We start from the raw sequence: 13,872 nt of genomic DNA, 5'->3' as shown, positions 1-13,872 counted from the left end.
TTCTAATTTTTTTTTAAAGATTTCTTTTCCTTATTTGAAAGGCAGAGTTACAGCGGGAAACAGAGAGAGACCTTCCATCCTCTGGTTCACTCCCCAAATGGCCACAACAGTCAGGGCTAGGCCAAGTGGAAGCCAGGGCCAGGAGCTTCATCCAGTTCTCCCATGTGGGTACAGAGACCCAAGTCCTTGGGCCATCTTCCACTGCTTCCCAAGCACGTTAGCAGGGAGTTTGGTCAGAAGTGGAGCAGCCAGAAAATGGGATGCAGAAGCTGCAGACAGTAGTTTGAGCCACTACACCACAATGCAAGCCACCCTCCTCCCCCCAGTCCAGCTCTACATGGGCTAACTTGTTTAATCCTTGCAAACACAGGAAATAACAAATTGTTATTTGGGGGTGGCTTGTTACTGATAAATCTCACTGATACACCTGTCGTAGGGTTTCTCTATTCCCCGTAAGATGTTTTCCTATTTAAAAAGGACTAAAGTTGACATGAATTATGGAGAAATTAAAATTTGGGTGAGATAAATTCTCGTGCTTTTGAAACAAAAAGATCATAAAACACAAACATATGCAGCACGAACCAAACATCTATCCTGATGATATCTGTCATCTACTTGATGATCATGGCATAAATTATGTATCTTAAGTCTAATTAAATATACGTTTATTATATTCCTAAGCTATGCAATGGTTAATAGAAAGCATACACATTTTTAAAAGCACGTGTTTCTTAAGAAGTCAGATAACAGCCCTTCCTTTCCTTCTGAGTATTGTGGTCATAATCATGGTGGGGAGGAAGAAACAAGATGCTATAGAAAGATGGTATCACACACACAGCCTCCACAAACAGGCTCTGCAAAAGCTGTTTGAAAGTGCAGTATGTTAAACAGGAGCTCTGGAGCTGTGGGGTCAGGACAGTGCAGAGCTACTTGGGAGTTTTAATCTTGGCTGAGGTTCAGTCTGATAAGCAATTCTGAGAACTCGAAGAGCCAGTTTTGAAATGGAGGTAGAGAGCTTTAAATGTATCACAAGTCTATCGTTGAGATCACCAAAACAAAGAGTGGTGAGTCAGCACAGTGTGACTTCGCAAAGGACATGTCTATACTGCCACATCCCAGACACTGGGCCAGAGAACGAAAAGAACAACTAATGGGAAGTGAACGGGGTTACTAAGGCACGTCAGAAGTTGACTATGACCTTATCAACCCTTCAGAATTTTACAGGCTGTCAGGATGCTCTTCAGAGATGTAGGATCTGCCGAGACTTCTGCACCTCCTCAAAAAAGGGAGGAGGAGAGAGGTTAAAGGGTCAACCTGGGGAGACTTCTCCCACAATTCCTGGCTCTGGCTCTTGACTCCAGATTCCTGTCAATGCAAATCCTGGAAGGCAGTGGTGATGGCTCAAGTCATTTGTTCTGGCTATCCACATGGGAGAGCTGGGTTGTGTTCCTGGCTCCTGGCTTCATCCACTGTTGGCATCAGGGGAGTGAACCTGATGTATTACTTCTACAACTTGTTTTTATAAACCAGTCAGGCAACCTGTTAATAAGCTTTTAAGTAACATTCACAAAACAGACTATGTGATTTATATTCTTGTCCATATCTTTTGGAACATATGTTTGCCTAGGCCACTCAGACTGGGATTTTCACGTGTTTATTCAATGAACATTTTATTGAGTACCTACTTTGTGCCAGCCAATAAGAGATGATGAGGTTAGCTTCGTGGACAAAAGACACATGGTCTCAGTCTGTTAAAAATATTTTTCTAGATATGAAAACAAACCAAACCGAAAAGCTTACAAAAGGAACATTTAAAGAAAGAAAAATGTTAGAAATGTGAAATAAGATTGATGAACTATTTAAAATATAGACAGAAATTAAAACTAACCTTAAGCAACTTCCCTATTATCAGTTCCCTGGTAGAGGCTTACAACATATTTAAAGACAGAACTATGAACATCATAGGGCAAATACATCTTCAGTTTTCTGTGTCTTTACAGTAAATTTCTTAATTTCAGTCATTGGTGTCACCTCTGATATTATCAGAGATAATAGCTTATTGTGGAAATGAGGCTGCAATGTGAAGTAAGCCTGCATGGGGCTCCTGGCTCTGAGAATATGAGAATAACACTTTCAGTCTCAAGAGTCACTTACACACAATGCCTGGTGCACCATGAATGAATTCTAAAAACAAAATGCAACTTTCCTTAGATATAACTTGTATTTTCAGTCATGTTGGTAAACAGGCACCCTCTTCATGGAGAGCAAAAGAAAATGTGTAATGATGTTATTTGTTTTATACTCACTGCTCTTAATCTGTCCTCACCCAAAGAAACTCTGCTCTGTCTTGCTGCCTCATCATGACTCCTTCGGGGTGCCCTGGAAACAGAAACGGCACTCGTCTTCTCCATTCCCTTCCCAGATTCAAGCTTGCCCACCTAAACAGCCCAGTCCTCTCCCATCCTCTCTGGGTTAAGAGGTGTAAGTAGGTATTTTGACAAATACATCTACACTTATATGTTAATCTCTTAATATACTACTCCACCCAAAAAAAAAAAAAAATCTGTGCTTTTAGGAATGCCTTCTATCTTCTGGCAAATTGAAAATTACTTGTGCCCCCTTCCAAAATCCCACTAAAGGAACTTTCAAAAAGGCCTAAGAAGATCCTTTTCTATAAGGAAGGAGGGAAGGAAAGAAAGAGAGGGAGAAAGGAAGAAGAGAGAGGAAGGAAGGAGGTAAAAAATGAGAATAAAGATAAGAAATTTAGAGTTCCAGTCACTTACAGTTGAATTCTGAGTGATAGGAATTTCAATGTGTTGCTATATGGCGGCAAACTGTTGAAATCGTTACCTAATATATACTAAACTGATCTTCTGTATATAAAGAGAATTGAAAATGAATCATGATGTGATTGGAAGGGGAGAGGGAGCGGGAAAGGGGAGGGTTGCAGGTGGGAGGGAAGTTTTGGGAGGGGGAAGCCATTGTAACCCATAAGCTGTACTTTGGAAATTTATATTCATTAAATAAAAGTTTAATTAAAAAAAAAGAATTCTGAGTAATAGGAATTTCAGACAAAGCACATCTTATGAGCTTAAGGAGAGAGAAAAAGAGACAGAGGGACAGAACAGAGATAAACACACACAAAGAGAGACCAAGGGAGGGAAACCAATCATTTACAAAGCATTAGGAGTCAAAAGTCTGAACTTATAAATGACAACAGTGGAAATGGAAAAGTAGTGGAATGACACCTCTAGACTTTTAAAAATTTTTATTTTTATTGTATTTGACAAGCAAAGAGACAAAGAGAGGGGGGGGAGAGGGAGAGGGAGAAGGAGAGGGAGAGGGAGAGGGAGAGAGACAGAGAAGTCTTCCATCTACTGATTTACTCTCCAAAAACCTGCAACAGTTGGGACTGGGCCAAGCCAAAATCAGGAGCCCAAAACTCAAGCCAAGTCTCCAATATTAATTTCAGGGACCCAAGTACTTTAGCCATCATGTGCTGCCTCCCAAGGTGTGCATTAGCAGGAAGCTGGATCAGAAGCGGAGTGGGAACTCAAACCGTGACACTAATGTGGGCATCCTAAATGGTGTCTTAACCACTGTACCAAACACTTGTCTCATCTTTCAGCTTTTGAGGAAAATGTATTTCCAAACCCAAATTCTATACCTAGATAAGCTATAATATGAAGTTAGAATAAAGATCTTTTCAGATATATAATATCTTAAGTATTTTTATGTCCCATGGTCTCTTTCTCAGGAAGAAACTGAATAATGAACATACACACATGACAGAGAAAGAAGGGAGGGAAGGAGAGAGAAAAAGAGAGAGAGAAAGAATGAGAATAGGATCCTAACATGAGGTCCAGCAGAGAAGAGAGGCAAGCACATCTCAGGATGATAACTGTGCACTCGATGAAAAAAAAAATCCATCTGTCTAGATTCGGTGAGTAGGTTGCAGGAGAGATCTCTTCAGAAAGACCAATTGATGAAACTGATAGAATTCCTGATAGGCCAAAATTTCTTGAGAAGAGATTTAGACAATTTGGGGTTGAACAGTGTATTAGTTGGCTTTTTGTTACTATAATGAAGTACCTGAAGCAAGCCACTTATGAAGGAAAGAAAGGTTTATATCTATTCATGGGTCTGGATGCTCACAGTCCAAGATGGCGCAGGGCGGACTGGTTCAGCACCTGGTGCTGGCAGAGACCTGAGGTGGCAGAGAATATCACACGCAAGAAGGAGCAGGAGAGTCTCTGCCTCTCTGTTTAAAGCCACCACGACTTGGTCAGGGGCCTCCACCTTTACAACCTAACACAATCTACTCACTTTCCAAAGGCCCCCACTTTCAGACACTATAATTGGACTGAGTTTCTATCCTCTTAATGTCTAACTAATATAATGTAGGTAATCACTATTGTGTGAAGAGAAAATTTCAACTGCTAAGAAAATGACCTGACAATAAAATACAGGGCAAAATATAGAGAAAGATGATTCATGGTTGATAAAACATTCTCAACAAAAATATGACATGAAACATTAAAAATGACTTTATAAAATACATGTTTTCATTATTATTCTTTCTATCTAGCCTAATAACTAAAGCAAAGATGAGCTTGTATTCTGATCTTTTCATTCATTTTGGCCAAGATTACTGGTAAGTGGCAGCTCCACTTCCAATCCAGCTCCCTCTTAATGCACCTGGGAAAGCAGCAGAGGATGGCCCAAGTCCTCGGGCTACTGTATTCACATGAGAGACTCAGAAGAAGCTCCAGGCTCCTGGTTTCAGCTTGGCCCAGTCCTGGTCCTTGTGGCAACTTGGTGACTGAATCAGCAGATGGAAGACCTCTCTCTCTCTCTCTGCTTCCCTCCATTCTGCCTTTCAAATAAAATAAAATAAAATAAAATAAAATAAAATAAAATAAAATAAAATAAAATACATCTTTTAAAAAAAGTGTTTGCTTCATATTATAGTGCCTTTCTGATGCAATATCCTATAGAACCTCTCAAGAGAATCAGAAATAAACTTTAGGTAGAGAGCCTGTTCCTACTTTAACGGAAGGTTTTAGAAATGCCTGCTGGGCCACACAGCAGGCTCATAGAATGACAAACACCCCAAACAGCACTCTGGCCTCAGAATCAGCCCTTAAGGCATTTGGATCTAGCTAAAAATCCCATGAGAGTATCTCAGACATGGAAAGCCAAGACACTGTATCAAAAGACGGCCTACATGAAAGATCTATGTGAGTGAGATTCCAGCAGAAAGAACAGGCCATCAAAGAAGGAGGTACCTTTCTCTGAAGGGAGGAGAGAACTTCCACTTTGACTATGGCCTTGTTTAAATAAGATCAGAGTTGGTGAACTCAAGAGGCTTCCATAGCCTTGGCAGCTCATGACAAGAGCCTCAGGTGATTACTGATGTCATAAATAAGAGGGTCAATTGTTAAATCAACAACAGGAGTCACTCTGTATTTGCTCCCCATGTAGGACCTCTGTCCTTAATTAATTGTACTCTGAGAATTAACAGTAAAACTTGTCTTCAAATGATATATTTTATGTGTCTGTGTGGGTATAAACTGTTGAAATCTTTACTTAGTATAGGGTTGATTTTCTGTATATAAAGATAATTGAAAATGAATCTTAATGAAGAATGGGATGGGAGAGGGAGTAGGAGGTAGGATGATTTGGGGATGGGAGGGTGGGTATGGGGGGGAAGAATTGCTATATTCCAAGGGCTGTACCTATGAAATTTATATTTATTAAATAAAAGCCTTCTAAAAAATGCATGCAATTAAATGTTCATTTTTCTTGAACTTTTTGAAGAACTCTCACGTGCATGGATTTCAAAATTATTGCACCAATAGAAATTTATCTTTCAATTCCACTTCTTCCAAAAAATTTTTGCTGTTTTAAGTACCCTGATACATTGTTTACAGTAAAAGCAAAGACAAAAATTATAATGTAATTTAAGCTACACTTGAAATAAACCAAAGAACATGCCAAAGGAGGGATGGAAAGATGGGAAAATACATTGGCTACAAGGTCATCACAGGGAATCACTTCAAGCCTGAGTTATATTTTCACTTGCACTATGGTTTTTAATTCCATTTTGCTGTCAATTTTTTTCTTTTTATTTATTTATTTATTTTTAACTTTTATTTAATGAATATAAATTTCCAATGTACAGCTTATGGATTACAATGGCTTCCCCCACCCATAACTTCCCTCCCACCCGCAACCCTCCCCTCTCCCGCTCCCTCTCGCCTTCCATTTGCATCAAGATTCATTTTCAATTCTCTTTATATACAGAAGATCAATTTAGTATAAAGATTTCAACAGTTTGCACCCACATAGGAACACAAAGTGAAACATACTGTTGGAGTACTCGTTATAGCATTAAATCACAATGTACAGCACATTAAGGACAGAGATCCCACATGAGGAGCAAGTGCACGGTGGCTCCTGTTGTTGACCCAACAAATTGACACTCTAGTTTATGGCGCCAGTAACCACCCTAGGCTGTCATCATGAGTTGCCAAGGCTATGGAAGCCTTCCAAGTTTGCCAACTCTGATCATATTTAGACAAGGTCATAAAAGACAGGGTGAGGATAGTAACCAATGATCCTAAGAGTGGCATTAACCAGGTTTGAACAATTATACAGCATTAAGTGGGGAAGAGGACCATCAGTACACACAGGTTGGGAGTAGAGCCATTGGTGGTAGAGTAGAGGTTATGATTACGAAGGAATGAGGCCCAAGTGCGCTAGACAGGGTCTAGAACAAAGGACAGAGTCATTATTAGAGGAGCTAAGAAAGGTGCTGTCTAAGCTACAATTAAGTTTTCTGATTGAGAGGCAAATAGAACCTGACAGAAGGGGCTTGATAATAATCTGGTGGGCTTTAAGCCTTGTAAGTTAAGAGACCCAGACCTATCTATCTCTTCACATGGGGTATATCCTAAGGGAGGTGTGAACCTCCTAGGGGAAGGCACTCTGTTGACTTTCATTACTTGGCTGGCCTGGGAGGAGAGCTGGCCAGGTAAAGGCAGGTGGCATCTCTAACAAGAAATTTACAGTTCTGCCTGCAATGTTGCTGACCCTACTTGACCATCCCCTCAGCTGCAGTGGTCACTTTGGAAGTTGGGCTGAGTGAAGGGCTTTTCAGCTTAGGGCCAATGAGATCTGTGGCTCTGACCTGGGCATCCTTCGACTCCAGGGCAGGTCCATTTCCAGTGATCCAACTCTTGGCAGAGCTGCCAGGGCTCTTCACAAGCTGACTTCTGCTGAAGCCCAGGCTTACCACATTGAAAGCCACTGCAGTAGACTGGCCTGTTGGGTCTCCTTGAGGGCAGATCACTGTACAGATCAGCCATTAATAGGCCTGCCACCCGTTGCTTCTGATGCCGAGCTTTCTTTTCCTCCTGGTTTTTGTTAAAGCAGACCAGAGGATGCAAGTCAAGGGAGTGCCAAAGTCCCATCTCTAATCTTCAGTGGCCTGAACTACAAGTCTATAGTCACAGGCATGTTTGTAGTAGTTTTTCTAAGGTAGACAATGCCCATGAGGAAAATTATATTCTCACTTTAAAACTTTCTTTCCCTTTGGTCTGAAAGGGAGGTTTTTTCTACTTACTGTATACTTCGCTGATGGCGAAGTGAATCTAGCTATGAGATTATTATTTAAGTTCTTATTTTGGCTATACTATTACAGAAAAATGTTAGCCATCTCTTTTATAAGGTCTAAAGATTAAATTGTGCATCCTACAGATTCCTTCATAATAGAATTAGTTTCCTACCTTGAGGAGAATAGAGAAATGAAAGAACAAGTTGGGCTTAGAATAGAGAAATGAGGGAGCAAGTCCTAGATTGCTTGCTGACAATAGCAATATTACATGAATACTTAGCAAACAGTTTCAACCATTAGATAACAACTTAAGAAAACATTTACCAGAGGGTCCAATGCCTTCTATAAATTTTAAGAATCATGTATTTGGAAACACCTCTTAAATATCTAACATGGTGTAGTTTGTTTAACCAGTAAACTTAAGCACAACCATATAAAATGTTTTTAGTTTCTTTCTACCAACAAGTTTAAAACATATGATACACAGATTCAGGTCACACAAGTTAAAATGTATCTTTGATTGATTTTAGCAGCTTAAATTTATGGACAATCTTATCTATAAGCCATTTAAAATAAAACTTTTAATAAAATTTTCCCATGTGGACATACAATATGTACACACATATAACATAGCATAATAGACCAATATAGCAATTTTAATACTAGCTTTTAAAATCTTTAACTCTTTTTGTAGATTGCCAATTGATTTGAATTGCTTTTTCTTTTTAGTAACCTCAGTTAACCATACTTTTTCTCAGTTGGTACTGTTAATACATTATTGGCTTCATCTATTTACAGAGCCATCCCAAAGTACTGAATACAATAGAAGTGGCTGGAAAAAGTCCATAGGAACCTATAGGAGGGCAGCTAAACACAGAACCAACAACGCTTTAGTTTTATGAGCAGCAAATCATATATAACTGTGGATGACAAAAGACTTTAAGTCGCCAACAAGAGGCACTTGCTTACTTTACAGTATTTTTGAAAGCACCTGTAGGATTTTACAAGTATTTAACCCTTTAGGCCTCTGGGGCTTTCTCATTAAGATAACTATCATGTCTAGTAACACAAGATCATTAGACTTTTTAATTCTCAAACATTTGTATTAATAGCATTTTCCATTATAGAAACTTAAAATTTAGTACCACATCACATCTTGACAGTACTTCTAATATAATCCAAATAGCCTGATTAGTTGGTGTCTCTATAAGATGAGAGACATAGGTCCTTCGATTTTTTCAGTTGGGCCCAAACTGGAAAAACCAAAGTCCAAGATTTACTGGAAATTTTAGAGTCCAGATTGTTTGAAACTTTGATTTTTTGAATGCCTGTCAAGAATGCCAAGAAGGCTCAAAACCCAAAATATGTGGTTGAAATAAGATTCCTTAAAATCATGACATAACATAGACCAAATTTGATCATTGTTACAAGGTAATTAGTCAAATATTTGAAAATAAGCACATATTTAAATAACTCATAGCTCTTAATAAAAATTCAGCTGTTTTTGAACAATTAGAATTTAACAGACATCAAGAGAACATCATAGGTTACTTTAACACATTGTTTTAACAGAGCATCAGAGTTTAATTCTACGTCAAAGAGAAATTGCGCTTCCTGTGATCTTTTGCTATGAGGTTTCCTTCCTTTACCTTCTTTCATATTGGTGACCATGTTTCTGTGTTTCTGTGTGTAACACATCTTTAAGCATCTTTTGCAGGGCAGGACGAGTGGCAACAAATTCTTTCAATTTCTGTTTGCTATGAAAAGTCTTAATTTCACCTTCATTCACAAATGAGAGCTTTGCAGGATATAATATTCTGGGCTGGCAGTTTTTCTCTCTTAGTGCCTGGGCTATGTCTCGCCATTCCCTTATAGCTTGTAGGGTTTCTGATGAGAAGTCTGCTGTGAGTCTAATTGGAGATCCTCTGAGAGTAATCTGACGTTTCTCTCTTGCACCTTTTAGAATCTTTTCTTTATGTTTCACTGTGGTGAGTTTGATTACAATGTGTCGTGGTGAGGATCTCTTTTGGTCATGTTTATTAGGGGTTCTATAAGCTTCCTGTACTAAGATGCCTATTTCCTTCTCCAAACCTGGGAAATTTTCTGCTAGTATGTCACTGAAAATGCCTTCTAATCCTTTCTCCCTCTCCATGCCTTCAGGAACTCCTAGAACACGAATGTTGGGTTTTTTAATAGTATCCTGTAAATTCCTGACAATATTTTTTAGATTTCTAATTTCTTCTTCTTTTCTTTGGTTTGCCTGTTTCCTTTCCTGTTCTCTGTCTCCTAAGTCTGATATTCTCTCTTCTGCTTCGCCCATTCTGTTTTTAAGGCTCTCTAATGTGTTTGTCATTTGATCTATTGAATTCTTCATTTCATTATGATTTCTTGTCACTATCACAGTTTCTTGTTCTACTAGTTGTTTCATTTCATTTTGATTCCTCCTTAATATTTCATTTTCACGAGAGAGATTTTCTATCTTGTCCATTAAGGATTTCTGTAGTTCAAGAATTTGTTTTTGAGAACTTCTTAATGTTCTTATCAATATTTTGAGACCCGCTTCTTGCATTTCTTCGATCTCATCATCTTCATAATCTTGAATTGGGGTGTCTTTTTCATTTGGGGGCGTCATAGTGTCTTCCTTGTTCTTGTTAGCTTGGTTTTTGCGTTTGTTGTTTGGCATGTTGGAGATATTTGGTTTGTTCACTGTGGTGTTTTTTCTTGTTATACTATGGCTCTATATTAAGTGGACTGTCTGCTTTCGGTGGAGCCTTAGAGGCTTGAGATGAGTGTGGACTGAGAGCTGTGTTTGGTTCCTCAGGGTTGAGGGTGTGTCAAAGATGACACTCCCAGGTTAGGCTTGGTAAATCTCTTTTTCTTTCTTCTTCTTCTTCTTCTTTTTTTTTTTTTAATTTTTGACAGGCAGAGTGGACAGTGAAGAGAGAGACAGAGAGAAAGGTCTTACTTTTGCCGTTGGTTCACCCTCCAATGGCCGCCGCGGTAGCGCGCTGCGGCCGGCGCACCGCGCTGTTCCGATGGCAGGAGCCAGGTACTTATCCTGGTCTCCCATGGGGTGCAGGACCCAAGGACTTGGGCCATCCTCCACTGCACTCCCTGGCCACAGCAGAGAGCTGGCCTGGAAGAGGGGCAACCGGGACAGGATCGGTGCCCCGACCAGGACTAGAACCCAGTGTGCCGGCGCCGCAAGGCGGAGGATTAGCCTAGTGAGCCGCGGCGCCGGCCTTTTTTTTTTTTAATTCAAAAGGGAAGTAATTCCGCATAGCTGAACGTAATTGGAGGTAGTTAGCAGGCAAATGATATACCCACAGGAGCCAGAGATTGGAAGCTCTTTCCCAAGGACCACACAGGGAATCTCTGCTGCCCTTGGTGTGGGGTCCAATTCTCCTGCAGTCTCCCACTGGGTTGCCAAGTTAGATCCTAATCTCCTGTTATTTCACCCCTCCCCCCAGAGTCAGGTTTTTCTGGTAGGCTCAGGGCCGGTGCAGACCTGAGGTCGCCCTGCTTTTGACGTATGTCCAAAATGGCGCCTGCTCTTTGTCTTGCTCACCTTTGAGGGATCAGCGGAGAGAGAGAAACTCGTGTCCGTATCGGTCACTTTTTTTTTTCCCCTCTCTCTCTTCTAGTTAGCCTGGTGAACTTTTCCCCATGGAGTTTCAAGCCTCCGTTCCCTCTAGTCTCCTCTTGCCGCTTGCCCACTGGTGTCTCAGGCTATTGAGGTTCGGCTCACCTCGCGTTCCAGCGCTGGTGTGTTGATTCTGCCACTGGTGTCCCGAACTTGGGCTCCCATGCTCTCCACGCAGGTCCACTGTGAATCACTAGTTCTGGAAGAGTTTCTTCTGCTGTTTCTTCCCCTACTCTTCCTTGACCCTGCAGTATCTCCACTTTTATTAACCTGTGTCTTCCCGAACTACCAGTGTGCTCCCTTCCTATTCTGCCATCTTGCCTCTCTCCTGCTGTCAATTTTTTAAGGATGCTGGATGCTATGGAAATGTTTCATTTGACTTGAATGATACACCTCTGCCTACACCATTTACCTACTGGATCCTGGTGACTTAATCCTTCCTTTCCTGCAGTTAGCCAAATAGGTGGGATTCTTAGTGAGTAGAGACATTTGGAGTTTAAATGTGCACCTGTTAGCGGTTGATATGTTTTCTTTGTGATGTCAGGTTAAACCAAGAAAAGGTTTTCGCTAGAGACCAACCTGGTCACTTTATCAACTCAAGCGTTGTCTGTTAACTCTAATACTAAACTTAAGGTTGATTACTTATTTAATATAATAAATTTAAGCAAATTACCACAGAGTAGCTTCAAGGATTCAAAAGATTTAAAGAACCAAGAATAAAGAAATGCGGTGTATATACACAATGGAGTATTGTTTAACCTTAAAAAGGAGGGAAATCCTGTCATTTGCAACGGCATGGTTGAATCTGGAAACATTATGGTAAGTGAAATAAGCCAGACATGGAAAAACAAATACTGCATCATTTTACTCATATACAGTATCCAATAAAGTGGATTCTGTAAAGACTAGATTGATGGGGAGTTGTTGATGAAAGAGTAGATTTACGATACACAGGAGGAATTTGTTTTGAGGCCGACTATATAGCAGGGTGACTATAGTCAACAATAATTATATATATTTCAAAATAACTGAGAGTGAGTTTCAAACAGCTTGTAAAAATTATAGATAACTAAGGTGATGGCTATGGTAATTAACTTGATTTAATCATGCTACATTGTATATCTATATTAAAACATCACATTATACTCCATAAATGCATACAATTATGTGTCAATCAAAAATCTTAAAAATGAAGTTTTTAAAAATTAAATCCTAAAAGCCAAAAAACCATGAAGTTACAATCCCTGCTCTCAATTGAGCTTACAATTTAAAAGGAGAAAATAAGAAAAGAGCAAGAACTGGCCAGAAAAGAAGAAAAAGGAGATTACCAGTGCACGAATCAAAGGGTGGCAACTATAGATTGCACCACTGGTGTTAGCAGCCTCTCTTAGCCCAGTCAGAAAAACTAAACTGGAAAGACAAGAGGTCAAAGCACTTCACCCACGGTCTCCTGTGATGAAAGCCAAAGGCAACGCTGCCAAGCACCCTCCCAGGTCATAATCGTTATATTCTAAAAATTAAGTTTTAAAACAATCTAAGTTCATGATCTTCAGAGCTTTATATTTATTTTCTTCCACTGTATGTTACATTGTAAAATATTAGCAAGCTAAGTTCTAGCAAGGGCACATCGAATGAGACACACAGAAACTTCCTTCTCTGTTCCTTGCTATCCATGTTACTCAATAAATTCAAGAGTCATTCTCTTGTTCTCTTTGCCAACATTGTGCCCACATCTGTGTACACACACACACACACCCAGAGCAACAGTCGATTTTGAACTCCATAGACCAAAAGATCTTCCTATGCTAAAAAAAAACAAAAAAAAGTCCTTTGTCTTGTAATCAAAAGCACCCTCGTAACTTCTGTTTTCATATAAATTATGTCTCATGGGGATGAGACTCTAGCCTTAGATTTGGCTGAGTCTCCAGCTCTATGATTTTACACTTTCTAGTACTTCCTCTTTTCTAATACTCACCATATTCTATTGCTAATCATTTTATAACACATTTTCTTGTTAATTATCTACTCTGCCTACCCATAAGCTCCACTAAGTCACAGCTCTATCTGTTGTGCTTGCAATGTCCTCAAGGTATCCAGCACATAGAAAAGCTTCAATAAATGTTTGAATAAATATATTCACCAGAATGGTTTTATTTTTCCAGTCACTTCTGATGAGGCTATGTCTCTTGTATGCAAAGATGAAAGAGACAATCCTTGCCCTCATACGCTGGCACGTAGAATAATGAAGGTAAATGAATTCTAGGGGAACACTGTGAGAGCTCAATGGAAGATAGGTAAGGGAAAAGGTAGGTTTCCTGGAGAAGATGGTGTCTGAGCCAATTCTAAATGGCTTAACAGGAACTAGCTGGGTCGGAAAAAAGGGAAGGGGACCCAGGCAAGGACAATCTGGGTAAAGGCACAAAGCTTGGAAGGTGTAGGAGCTATAGCAATTTGGTATTGTGAGAATGAATAAAACAAAACTAAAGGTCTTAGGAGTTTATCAGATTATTCCCTAGGTGACAATATTTCCTGCAATGATCTGACTCAAAATCAGTAAGCTGGGGCAGACATTATAACCTAGGATCTTAAGGCTATTTGAGACACCTGCATC

At 39.7% G+C, this 13,872-nt stretch overlaps 1 protein-coding gene across 7 annotated transcripts in view; it reads right to left on the bottom strand.

The window, feature by feature from the left end:
- STX11 (syntaxin 11) overlaps nucleotides 1–13,872 on the bottom strand; it is a 58,420-nt gene that overhangs the window by 31,129 nt on the left and 13,419 nt on the right. The window contains exon 2 of one of the 7 annotated variants that reach the window (XM_062186874.1): nucleotides 2,307–2,379. The exons of 5 other annotated variants lie outside the window; for them this stretch is intronic. The gene's annotated coding sequence lies outside the window, so the exon portion shown is untranslated. Of the gene's footprint in view, nucleotides 1–2,306; nucleotides 2,380–4,698; nucleotides 4,832–13,872 lie in introns of those variants that run through there. One more of the 7 variants, XM_062186875.1, reaches the window with a different exon arrangement.

This window comes from Lepus europaeus, chromosome 3, assembly GCF_033115175.1.
Source record: "Lepus europaeus isolate LE1 chromosome 3, mLepTim1.pri, whole genome shotgun sequence".
NCBI classification, from domain to species: Eukaryota; Metazoa; Chordata; class Mammalia; order Lagomorpha; family Leporidae; genus Lepus; species Lepus europaeus.
This window is presented reverse-complemented; position numbering and strand designations above follow the sequence as displayed.